The 13,259-nt window shown below is 40.4% G+C and overlaps 1 protein-coding gene across 1 annotated transcript in view; it reads right to left on the bottom strand.

Annotated features, from left to right (window-relative positions):
* The window catches only part of LOC146869594 (uncharacterized), a 243,168-nt gene that overhangs the window by 209,460 nt on the left and 20,449 nt on the right, over nucleotides 1–13,259 (bottom strand). The gene's annotated exons all lie outside the window — the stretch shown is intronic.

The raw sequence follows: 13,259 nt of genomic DNA, 5'->3' as shown, positions 1-13,259 counted from the left end.
CGGTTCGGTGAGCGTATTTTGCCATGATGCCGTATCCCTCAAGGGTATACAGAGAGTCTTTCAATATTTAATCAGAATCTAAAGAAGTCACTGGAAGATTTGAAGATGCCAAATAGTTCAGTGCTTGTTCAATACATCGATGACATATTGGTGGCATCGAAGACGCGAGAAGCATGTTTGGTTGACACAGTTACCCTGTTAAATCATCTGGCCGATGGAGGACTTAAACTATCCCCATCAAAATTGCAGTTTTGTCAGAAAGAAATACAATACTTAGGTCATAAGATTGAAAAAGGCCTGAGGAAAGTAACAATGGACAGAATTAAAATAATTAAAGGAATGAGAGCCCCAATGACACAGAGAGAAGTCAGAATGTTTCTTGGAATGGTGGGATATTGTCGACAGTGGATCAGCAATCTCTCGCTGATCGCAAAACCACTAGTATGGTTGACAAGGAGTGATGTGAAAGATCCCCTTGAGCTAAGTATAGAATAGATGAAATCTTTTAAACAATTGAGAGACAGCTTGTGTGAAGCACAGGCTCTTGGAATGACTGATTATGAAAAATAATTTGAGCTTTATTGCAGTGAGAGAGATGGATGTGGTCTTCCCTAATTAGTGCAGAGACATTGAAGATTGAGACGACCGATTGCTTTTTTTTCAGCTGTACTAGATCCAGTAGCTGTAGCATTGCCTGGATGTTTGAAAGCCGTAGCTGCCACCTGTAAGAGTTCGGAACAAAGTGAAGGAATTGTAATGGGATACCCTTTGAGAGTGTTTGTTCCCCATGATGTGGCGATCCTTTTGACAAGAAGTAAAACACAGTTCATGACGCATAGTTGTCTAACTAAGTATGAAAAAGTGATTTGGGTGCTGCAAATGTGAGTCTTGTAAGATGAACTAATGTGAACCCATTGACATTACTACCTGATGCTGTGAATGCAGAGGTGAAAGATGATGTTGATCATGATTGTTTGGAAGTGCTTGATTTTTGCACCAAACCGCGTCTGGACATAAAAGATGTGCCTCTGAAAGAGAGTGAAAACGCGGCAGAAGAACAAATACAAACAAACAAGTCCAATGGGAAGACAACAATCCTATAATGAACACAAGGAGTATGACAAGGGGACCTCAAGGAGCAACGAACAAGGACTCGTGGTGAACATGTAAGATTACACGCTCAATTCAGAAGAAATATCAGTCTTAAACAAAGGTCTCGGCTTCGTTCCCACCACATATTTGGACAAGTTCCAATTACGGTGCGAACTCAGCGAATTATTCAGGAAAATACGAATCAAAACCTTTTTTATGGGAAAAGAGACACCAGAGATTACCTTACACACAACATTAAGTCCTAAATCCACCTTCTGCCCTCCAACATCGCTCATGCCACCTGAGGTGATGGCTTTTGAGGAAAGTGTCACAAAAGAAATTGATGAACTACCATTCAAACATGTCACCTATGACAATCTGAGTAAAAAAGAAAGAAATGCATTGAAAATTCTAAGTATGAACAATGACATCATTATAAAACCCGCGGATAAGGGCGGTGTCACTGTAATTCAGAACATCAATGCATATAGAACGTCGTGTCTCAATCTCCTCATGGATACCAAATTCTATAAAATGATTAACAAAGATCCAACAGTGCGCTTCAGGAAAACAATCAGTACCATCACTGCAGAAGCATTGAATCAGGGCTGGATCAGCAAAAAGGAACATGAGTTTCTAAACCCTGACACCCCACGGGTTCCGGTGTTTTACACTATACCAAAGATACACAAGAATAAAACACCCCCACCGGGTAGACCTATCGTGTCTGGGGTAGGATCCCAGTTGGAACCCCTCTCCCAGTACACAGATTGGTTCTTGCGCCCTCTTGTCAAGGGCATCAGATCATACGTCCAAGACACAAAACATCTACTGAACCTAATATCGTAAATCACGTACGATCCTTTGAACAACCTGTTGGTAGGCTTGGATGTAGAAGCACTATATACAAGCATTCCACAGAAGGAATGTATTGAGATGATTGACAAGCGGCTCAAGAAAGAAGAATGGACCTGGGATGCCCCGATTGACTGGATCATCACCCTAATGCGGATAGCATTGACTGAAAACTTTTTCCGGTTTGAAGATCAGCTCTATCTCCAAGTCCATGGCACTTCGATGGGCAGCACCTTTGCTCCTAGCATAGCGGGTCTGTATGTTGACCAGATTGAAGAACAACACATCTGGTCAACCAACCCCTATTCTGACAACATCTACAAATGGTGGAGGTACATCGATGATGTCCTGTTGATATGGAAGGGAGACAACACAACACTTGTTGACTTTCATAGATGGTTGAATCAACTCAATCCCCATCTAAAATTCACAATGACATACCATCACAATGAAGTCTCCTTCCTAGATGTTAAAATCAGAGCAAAAGATGGTGGCCTTTCAAGCACCTTATATACAAAACCTACGGATAAGAATAGCCTCCTTCATTTTGAAAGTACACATCCACGCTCCCTGCGTGAGAATCTACCTGTAGGCCAGTTCCTGCGCATTCGCAGAAATTGTGAAAATATCGATGAGTATAAAATTGAAGCAGAGACATTGGAAAAGAAATTACAAGAAAGAGCATATCCCAAACGCATTATTGAAAAAGCGAAGAAAAGGTCACGCAACACTCCCAGATCTGCCCTTCTTGAGACTAACCAAAAAGATACTAAGGATTCCATCATTTGTGTCACCACGTACAATGCATCTTCCAATGCCATCAAAAAGATAATCAACAAAAAGTGGCAGATTCTTACCTCCAACAAATTACAATTTGAGAAACCGATGTTTTCTTTCAAGCGGAATAAAAGTCTCAGAGACAGCCTGATACACTCGGATATGAAGAAAAACACTTCCAAACAACTCACGTTGTGGCAGCAACCACCGGTTATGGGCCACTATCCATGCGGCAGCTGTGTGGTATGTCAGTTCACAAAACACACCAAAGAGATTGAACTGGGCATGCATCACACATGGGAACAAAGATCCCATATGAACTGTAATAGCGAGAAAGTTATTTATATGATCAAATGCCCGTGCCATCTTATTTACATCAGGATGACAGGAAGAAAAGTGAAGGTTCGCATCAGCGAACATAGAAGTACCATCAGAAGAGCTAAAAATGCCACCAGACTGACAGCGCACTTTGTCGAAATGCAACACACAGACATGGACATACAATGGACTGTCATTGAAAAAATCAGAGGTGAGGGAGACGTTACCAAAGAATTGCTCGAACGTGAACAAAGGTGGGTGTACCGTCTAGAAAACCCATATCCATGGGCTCAATGATTCCATTCCATGGAATCACCTAAACAAAAAGAGCAGAATCATCACTGTCTGTTTCTACTTAGATTCATACAGGCGAATGTTTATGTCTAGACTCTCGTTCTATCAAGAGGTTCTACAATAGACATATCACGTAGCATATTCTTCTTTTAATCATGAGGTTTCATATAAGTAAATAGTGCCTTCCAACGGCTCATAAAAGATGTCAGTCGGTTATCCCTGCATAGATTCATACAGACGTATTTCTATGTCTAGACTCTCCTCCCACAAAGAGGTGTTATAATAGACATATCGTGGAATATACAACAACCCCCCCCTTTTTTTAATCATGAGGGTTCGTGGTAATGAATAGTGCGTTCCTACAGTTCATGAAAGAGGACAGTCGGTTCTCTCACTCGTAAAAACCACCAGTCTCATCTCATATACAGTAACCATATAGTGCACTTCCAAACGCGGTTTGCAACAGCCTCTTGCGCTCCACATGATGCTGCACAGTAGACTAAGGCACTAATATGTGTATATTACCGTGCACATGTTTCACGCATATACTAAAAACCTAAGACACTGGGTTTAAATTTTGCTACTCGCAGATACATCTAGCAGATTAAACTACACATCCCACAATCCATTGCAACCGGCTCCGTTAACATCCCACCTCCGCTCTTCTGAGTGGCGGGCGGATGCCGTCCCAGTTTTGCCACAGGTTCCCTCAATTCAACAATGGAACCTCTCCTCCGAGGACTAAATATTGTTTTTGGACTTTTAGAAAGTTTTGGGAATCTAAGAGTAAAATCGCGCTGTAATCTCGCGATAATTCGCAAACACCCGGAAATGAACAGTCCGGGGAGACTCCCTCCTTCCTTTTTAAAGAGATGGTGCGAGCGAGTCTCTGTCGCTCAAAGCCGATGGACTCCACGCGAAATAGGTTCTGCTGAGGGGTGAGACCGGTAAAACCGTGAGTAATGCCTTACGAACCAGACACCAACATCAATACTACCGTACTTTCTAGTTAGTCTGATAGCGGATATAACATAGAAATAATAACGGCGGTGTCGTCTGTGTTTTGTGTGTTTCTCGCTGCATATCTGCCGCTTACACAATCTTTCAAACAACGTGGGTTTGCATATGGCTGGCTCAACGCACTACCGCCATTACCGATATCAGGGATACGCCCATGTAGGTGAGAGTCCACCCGGACAATTACCATCTCTAACGTGGGGTAAGATACTCTTGTGTATAATTTCATTACATATACAAACCACTTTTTTTCAAATAACTTTATTACTCACCAAAACAATATATTTTAATAGATGAGTGAGTGTAAAATGCACGGTGTGAACGATTTGGGTTTCTGAACACAAAAATGAGATGATAGCCACATAAAACAATCACACGTGGCGTCTAATCCACTATGTTTGGTACAGATTCACTAAACATAACAGCATGCTGGAAACAAATTGGGGATGTTTGCTTACATAATGGCTGCAGTTGGTGTCCTATGAGTTCGGTACACTAACATATGCCCTTTTGTTGTCTTCTCCCCCTCTATTTTTCATTTACAGATGGAATAACGTCATTTAAAATAAGAATGATTGAAAAGGAGCAGCTACCTGCCCTTTATTATAATTAGGATAGGGTAATTCCCATCTCCTAAATACACCAGGGGACGACATAGCCCTGAAGAAAGTCCAAGCACCACAACAGTGGGCGTACGAGGACCGAAACATGTTGGCCCAAGGGTCTTAGGACCATAACATCCCATTGGACCCTACTGTCTTTATTTTTAATATTCCCGTTGAACCCAAGAATAAAGGGAAACTGGGGTTTAACTGTGAACTTTTAATCTTATCCCCTGGCCTATGATATGACCTAAGAGCTCCCTGGAATATTGGTTGAGCCCACCGCGACTTGTAGGGGTCGCGGTGTCCCGATGATGAAGCATGACACCACTAGGGTGTATGAGGGAAAATAAATAAAAACAAAGAGTTTTCCTACTTTATTTCCACCAATGAGAGCTTCACATTGAAATCTTCCAACAACTGTCTCTAGCGTCATGATAAAAATAATTAGTGAAGTACTATAAATTGTATTTGATTCATAACCAGGAGGGTGTACTTCTCCTTGTACCTCTTGACCCTTCAAATATACATGACCACATGGGTCTGTATAGGTAGTGTTTAACAAATCTGAAAGAGAGTGACTATGTGATGTTTGTGGATGGGTCATGCCTAAGAACTGGAGAAGGGATTTTGAGTGCTGCATATGCTGTGTGTACTGAAGCGACTGTGTTGGAAGAATCTTGTTTGAGAGGAGTACGATCTGCTCAAGTTGCTGAATTGTTTGCACTGATTAGAGCATGCAAGGTGGGAAAGAATTTGCGAGTCACTGTGATTACTGACAGTCAGTATGGGTTTGGAGTGGTGCATGATTTTGGGCAAATTTGGTCCCAAAGAGGCTTCTTGACGTCGAGTGGAACTCCAATCAGAAATGCAGAAATAGTAGGAAAATTACTTGGGGCGATTCAGCTGCCTAAACAGATCGCTGTTATAAAATGTAGTGCACACAGGAAGGGAACTGACTACGTGTCACCAGGCAATGAATTTGCTAATGATCTAGCGCAGTACTGTGCACGAAACCAAACTTCAATAAATCGTAACAGGGAGAAGGAAATGGATTTATGTCCCTTGCTTTTTACTAACACCATAAGTACATGGGATGAAGTGAAACAGTTACAGGAAGAGGCAGGGGAAGAGGAGAAGAAACAGTGGATAAAATCAGGATGTACACCACAAGAAGTAGACAGAGTTTGGGTTTACAGAGATGGAAGACCAGTAATGCCTATTAGCCTGATCTCTATCATGGCACGGATGTACCATGGACAGGCCCACATAGGCAGGGATGCCATGATTAGACTTTTTAAACAGACCTGTGTTGTAATAAACTGGACATCGGGAACTTGAAAGAGTTGTTTATTACTAGATGGCTACACAGCAGAGACAGCAGACCGGACACAAAGGCAGCTCACAGCAAACTGCCCTGCAAACATTCAAAACATAGAATGTCCAGAATGTGCTTCTAGGCAACACGCTAACATTCTTTCTTAATGTCCTAGTGAGAATACACCATTTAACAAGTCAAGTAAATATAAGGTAACACTATGAAAAGGAAAGATGAGAATATAACATATCCCCTTTTCTCAATAATAATAAAACAAAAAAACAAAAATCTTAAAACAGAAAACAACACAAGCGTAGATGCAATGAACTGAACATTAGAAAATAGATCGTTTTTCATGAACGTAAAGAAAGCATACAGTAATCACACCCGATACCGTTTGGGAATCATTTTCAATCTAGTGCTTCTTCTCAGAGAAGTATGAGAATCAATGATTTTATGAGATTTAGCAAGATCAACATTGTCAGAACACGCCCCACCACTGTAAGATGTATTCTTAACTTTAACAATTTTCCCAACATTCCACCAATTCCAACCTTCAACCTGCACAGCATTTTTACCAACACGAGTAACAAGGACAGGTGGTCCGAACTTGCTCACCCCTTTTTTAACATGTATAGAGGATTTAATACGAACCAGATCCCCTATTTGCACTTCCACCAATTTGGCAGACTTCTTCTCATTAAACCATTCCTTTTGTCTAAATTGGGAAGCGCTAACATTCCTTTTTACAATGTCCATAAGGTCATTGATAACGGATTTAATCCACTTGTTCATCCAACCTGGCTTGAAGCAAGTGTTAGCCTTTCATCCTCTTAATAACTCGAAAGGTGAAATCTTAGTTGTCGAGTGGGGAGTAGTTCTATAGAACCATAGCATACTATTAATAGCATTGTGAATGTTGGAGTTAGAAGATTTTGCCCACCTAATTCATTCTCCCACCACTCTATTCATACGCTCAACCTGACCATTTGACTGTGGGTGATATAACGAACTACGTACATGCTTAATGTTACATGTATTTAAAAAAAAATCTAATTCTGAACTGATAAATTGATTACCATTGTCGGTCACAAGTGTTTCTGGAAACCCTTCCCGGATGAACACTTCTTTTAAGAATGTGATCACACTTGAAATGGAAGTATCCTTAACTATTTTCACTTCAGACCATTTTGAAGTATAATCGATTAAGACCAAAATAAAACGACAACCTCCTTGTATACCTTCCACAGGACCAATGATGTCTAACCCTAATTTACACCAAGGAGAAGAAGGACATTCAATGGGAAGGAGAGGGGGCGTCTTAATCTTCAAAACTTTGTCAGAACTTCTGCAGGTAGAGCAGACATCGACAACATCACTAATGCCAATGTCCATAGAATGCCACCAGAAGCAATCACAAACTCTTCGTTTTGTGAGAGTCAAACCTAAATGTCCCTCATGTGCCTTGACAATGATGTTCTTTCTTAGACAGTGAGGAGGAATGAGTTTGTCTGCACGGACCAAAACGCCACCCTCAATAGAAATTTCTGTCTCCACCTTCCAAAAGGGTTGCAAATAGTGCGGCAACGTATGCTCTCTCGGCCAACCACATCTTACGAACTCACACACTTGTTGAAGAACTTCATCTCGAGAAAGAGCATCTAACCAGCTTTCTTCATTACCCACACTATGCTGGGATAAATCAATTGCAGCAATGAAACAATCATCAGAATCATTATCTTCATCATCATCCTCTTTTAGGGGTTCCTTCTTATCCACACCAGTTGGAAATCTGGATAGAAAATCCGCTCTAAAGTTTCTCCCAACTGAAACATGAACTACATCAAATTGGTATTGCATCAGACGTGAAACCATCCTGACAATCCTTGGTGAGCAACATTTACTCGTCCCTGCACTGAGAATATTGACTAGAGGTTTGTGATCAGTTTTTAAGAGAAAACGCCTTCCCCAGACATATGAACGGAATTTTTTAATAGCCCAGAGGCAGGTCAATAGCTCCTTTTCGATTACAGAATAGTGCATTTCTCCATCCCTTAAAACTCTAGATGCAAAAGCAATAGTATTCTCGCCAACCTGGATGTTATGTCTTTCATATGTACAAGAACGTCGTCTTGGAAGACAAGAACGCCCTTAATTTCCCCTAACATACTTTGCATGACACGTTGAAAAACTGATGCCGCCGAAGCTAGTCCGAACGGCATCCGTTTATATTGGAATGTTCCTAATGGGGAAATGAAAGCAGTGAGATGGCGGGATTCCTGTTCTAATTCAATCTCAATGTAGGCATTTGCCAGATCTAATTTTGAAAAATATCTAGAACCCCTGACACATGAAAACAGATCATTAATCTTGGGGAGGGGATGTGAATCTACCCAAATTTCCTTATTTAGTGATCTGAGGTCCACACAGACACGCAACTTCCCACATTTCTTGCGTGCTACGACGAGGGGAGAAAGCCATAAAGAAGCCTCGGTTGGTTCTATAATACCTTGTTGCAAAGACGTTTTATTTCAGCCTCAAGATCTTCTCGGACGCTGAAAGGTACCCCCCTTAATTTGTGCTTTACAGGTGATGAACCTTCCTTCACTATGATTCTAGGTTTGAATCCTCGAATAGTGCCCAGATCACCAGAAAAAACTGTGGGGAATAGGTCCTCCCATTTAACACTCTCCTCTCCATCAGAGACTAGAAGTACTTGTTCAGGAAATCCAGTCTTTAGGATCATACACACAAGCCTTGGTGGTACCATCCTAAAATATTCAGACCCTTAACGGCAACATAAATCTTGCCACTAATTTTTCTCCCTTTAAAAATAAGGTCATCCTCAAAATACCCCATTAAGTCTATTTTCCAACCCTCGTAGGATACCGGTGAGCGATCAGGAGGTAACAAAACTCTCTCACTCCATGTTTCTAAAAACAGTTCCCTGGTTATCATAGTGATTCTCGCTCCAGAATCTACTAGTAGGTTTAAAGGCTTACCACCAACCAATAGCTCAACAACAGGATCAATACACTCAATGGGGTCTGCAATATGGTAAATATGAAATGACCTTTCAGTGACAATCGAAACAATTTCGGAATCGGATTCACAGTCAGATTCCTGTAAACAAGCAACAGACCTTTTTTGATCATTACATTTTTTCTTAAAACATACTTTAGCAAAATGTCCTATTTTTTTGCAGTAACTGCATACAACGTTCACTCCGGGACATCTTGCGCCCTTTTGATGTTGCGAATTTCCGCATCTGTTGCACATCTGCTTGACGCTTTGCGTAGGAATAATATTTTTTTTTAAACTAATGTTCTTAAAAGTACAGTTCTTATTGTCAGGCCTTAAAACTTAATTTTGTTTTTGTTTAGAATTCGATGAAATAATGTTAACAGACTCAGGTAGTTTATCTTCTAACCCCTTTAAAGATACCTGTGAAGTTTCAATACTTTTAGCGATTTTTATAGTTTAAACAGACCTGTGTTGTAATAAACTGGACATCGGGAACTTGAAAGAGTTGTTTATTACTAGATGGCTACACAGCAGAGACAGCAGACCGGACACAAAGGCAGCTCACAGCAAACTGCCCTGCAAACATTCAAAACATAGAATGTCCAGAATGTGCTTCTAGGCAACACGCTAACATTCTTTCTTAATGTCCTAGTGAGAATACACCATTTAACAAGTCAAGTAAATATAAGGTAACACTATGAAAAGGAAAGATGAGAATATAACATATCCCCTTTTCTCAATAATAATAAAACAAAAAAACAAAAATCTTAAAACAGAAAACAACACAAGCGTAGATGCAATGAACTGAACATTAGAAAATAGATCGTTTTTCATGAACGTAAAGAAAGCATACAGTAATCACACCCGATACCGTTTGGGAATCATTTTCAATCTAGTGCTTCTTCTCAGAGAAGTATGAGAATCAATGATTTTATGAGATTTAGCAAGATCAACATTGTCAGAACACGCCCCACCACTGTAAGATGTATTCTTAACTTTAACAATTTTCCCAACATTCCACCAATTCCAACCTTCAACCTGCACAGCATTTTTACCAACACGAGTAACAAGGACAGGTGGTCCGAACTTGCTCACCCCTTTTTTAACATGTATAGAGGATTTAATACGAACCAGATCCCCTATTTGCACTTCCACCAATTTGGCAGACTTCTTCTCATTAAACCATTCCTTTTGTCTAAATTGGGAAGCGCTAACATTCCTTTTTACAATGTCCATAAGGTCATTGATAACGGATTTAATCCACTTGTTCATCCAACCTGGCTTGAAGCAAGTGTTAGCCTTTCATCCTCTTAATAACTCGAAAGGTGAAATCTTAGTTGTCGAGTGGGGAGTAGTTCTATAGAACCATAGCATACTATTAATAGCATTGTGAATGTTGGAGTTAGAAGATTTTGCCCACCTAATTCATTCTCCCACCACTCTATTCATACGCTCAACCTGACCATTTGACTGTGGGTGATATAACGAACTACGTACATGCTTAATGTTACATGTATTTAAAAAAAAATCTAATTCTGAACTGATAAATTGATTACCATTGTCGGTCACAAGTGTTTCTGGAAACCCTTCCCGGATGAACACTTCTTTTAAGAATGTGATCACACTTGAAATGGAAGTATCCTTAACTATTTTCACTTCAGACCATTTTGAAGTATAATCGATTAAGACCAAAATAAAACGACAACCTCCTTGTATACCTTCCACAGGACCAATGATGTCTAACCCTAATTTACACCAAGGAGAAGAAGGACATTCAATGGGAAGGAGAGGGGGCGTCTTAATCTTCAAAACTTTGTCAGAACTTCTGCAGGTAGAGCAGACATCGACAACATCACTAATGCCAATGTCCATAGAATGCCACCAGAAGCAATCACAAACTCTTCGTTTTGTGAGAGTCAAACCTAAATGTCCCTCATGTGCCTTGACAATGATGTTCTTTCTTAGACAGTGAGGAGGAATGAGTTTGTCTGCACGGACCAAAACGCCACCCTCAATAGAAATTTCTGTCTCCACCTTCCAAAAGGGTTGCAAATAGTGCGGCAACGTATGCTCTCTCGGCCAACCACATCTTACGAACTCACACACTTGTTGAAGAACTTCATCTCGAGAAAGAGCATCTAACCAGCTTTCTTCATTACCCACACTATGCTGGGATAAATCAATTGCAGCAATGAAACAATCATCAGAATCATTATCTTCATCATCATCCTCTTTTAGGGGTTCCTTCTTATCCACACCAGTTGGAAATCTGGATAGAAAATCCGCTCTAAAGTTTCTCCCAACTGAAACATGAACTACATCAAATTGGTATTGCATCAGACGTGAAACCATCCTGACAATCCTTGGTGAGCAACATTTACTCGTCCCTGCACTGAGAATATTGACTAGAGGTTTGTGATCAGTTTTTAAGAGAAAACGCCTTCCCCAGACATATGAACGGAATTTTTTAATAGCCCAGAGGCAGGTCAATAGCTCCTTTTCGATTACAGAATAGTGCATTTCTCCATCCCTTAAAACTCTAGATGCAAAAGCAATAGTATTCTCGCCAACCTGGATGTTATGTCTTTCATATGTACAAGAACGTCGTCTTGGAAGACAAGAACGCCCTTAATTTCCCCTAACATACTTTGCATGACACGTTGAAAAACTGATGCCGCCGAAGCTAGTCCGAACGGCATCCGTTTATATTGGAATGTTCCTAATGGGGAAATGAAAGCAGTGAGATGGCGGGATTCCTGTTCTAATTCAATCTCAATGTAGGCATTTGCCAGATCTAATTTTGAAAAATATCTAGAACCCCTGACACATGAAAACAGATCATTAATCTTGGGGAGGGGATGTGAATCTACCCAAATTTCCTTATTTAGTGATCTGAGGTCCACACAGACACGCAACTTCCCACATTTCTTGCGTGCTACGACGAGGGGAGAAAGCCATAAAGAAGCCTCGGTTGGTTCTATAATACCTTGTTGCAAAGACGTTTTATTTCAGCCTCAAGATCTTCTCGGACGCTGAAAGGTACCCCCCTTAATTTGTGCTTTACAGGTGATGAACCTTCCTTCACTATGATTCTAGGTTTGAATCCTCGAATAGTGCCCAGATCACCAGAAAAAACTGTGGGGAATAGGTCCTCCCATTTAACACTCTCCTCTCCATCAGAGACTAGAAGTACTTGTTCAGGAAATCCAGTCTTTAGGATCATACACACAAGCCTTGGTGGTACCATCCTAAAATATTCAGACCCTTAACGGCAACATAAATCTTGCCACTAATTTTTCTCCCTTTAAAAATAAGGTCATCCTCAAAATACCCCATTAAGTCTATTTTCCAACCCTCGTAGGATACCGGTGAGCGATCAGGAGGTAACAAAACTCTCTCACTCCATGTTTCTAAAAACAGTTCCCTGGTTATCATAGTGATTCTCGCTCCAGAATCTACTAGTAGGTTTAAAGGCTTACCACCAACCAATAGCTCAACAACAGGATCAATACACTCAATGGGGTCTGCAATATGGTAAATATGAAATGACCTTTCAGTGACAATCGAAACAATTTCGGAATCGGATTCACAGTCAGATTCCTGTACACAAGCAACAGACCTTTTTTGATCATTACATTTTTTCTTAAAACATACTTTAGCAAAATGTCCTATTTTTTTGCAGTAACTGCATACAACGTTCACTCCGGGACATCTTGCGCCCTTTTGCTGTTGCGAATTTCCGCATCTGTTGCACATCTGCTTGACGCTTTGCGTAGGAATAATATTTTTTTTTAAACTAATTTTCTTAAAAGTACAGTTCTTATTGTCAGGCCTTAAAACTTAATTTTGTTTTTGTTTAGAATTCGATGAAATAATGTTAACAGACTCAGGTAGTTTATCTTCTAACCCCTTTAAAGATACCTGTGAAGTTTCAATACTTTTAGCGATTTTTATAGTTTCAT

The sequence above is a fragment of the Triturus cristatus genome, chromosome 1_1 (genome assembly GCF_964204655.1).
Source record: "Triturus cristatus chromosome 1_1, aTriCri1.1, whole genome shotgun sequence".
NCBI classification, from domain to species: domain Eukaryota; kingdom Metazoa; phylum Chordata; class Amphibia; order Caudata; family Salamandridae; genus Triturus; species Triturus cristatus.
Note: the sequence above shows the minus strand (reverse complement) of the source record. Positions and strands in the feature narration are given on the sequence as shown.